This window comes from Propithecus coquereli, unplaced genomic scaffold, assembly GCF_000956105.1.
Source record: "Propithecus coquereli isolate 6110/MARCELLA unplaced genomic scaffold, Pcoq_1.0 Scaffold276, whole genome shotgun sequence".
NCBI classification, from domain to species: Eukaryota; Metazoa; Chordata; class Mammalia; order Primates; family Indriidae; genus Propithecus; species Propithecus coquereli.
In genome coordinates, this window is record NW_012148352.1 from 239,662 (window position 1) to 240,007 (window position 346).

Below are 346 nucleotides of genomic sequence, written 5' to 3' on the forward strand. Positions count from 1 at the left end.
GGATTTATTAAAGAAGTCATTATTATATAACAATTTTTTTAAAAACTTGAAACCAGGTAATGTTTTATGGGAGTTGATTTCATCTCTGTGAAGGATTATTCTGACCAACTGGAAATCCAGCCCTGCTGTGTAGCCAGGAGAGGAGAGGAGAGTATCTGTGAGTAGTATTAATGACTACAAGCGTTCTCTCTTCTTATCGCCAAATATTCAGTTTTCTGTCTCTTACAAACAAAATTTTCCTCACTTTTGCCCCAGCAAGATAAACCAGAAGTCCCAACTAGCCATGGAATCAAGCTCAATGTTCAGGATCTCTTTAAATACATATCCTTTAATCAGGGATGATGGA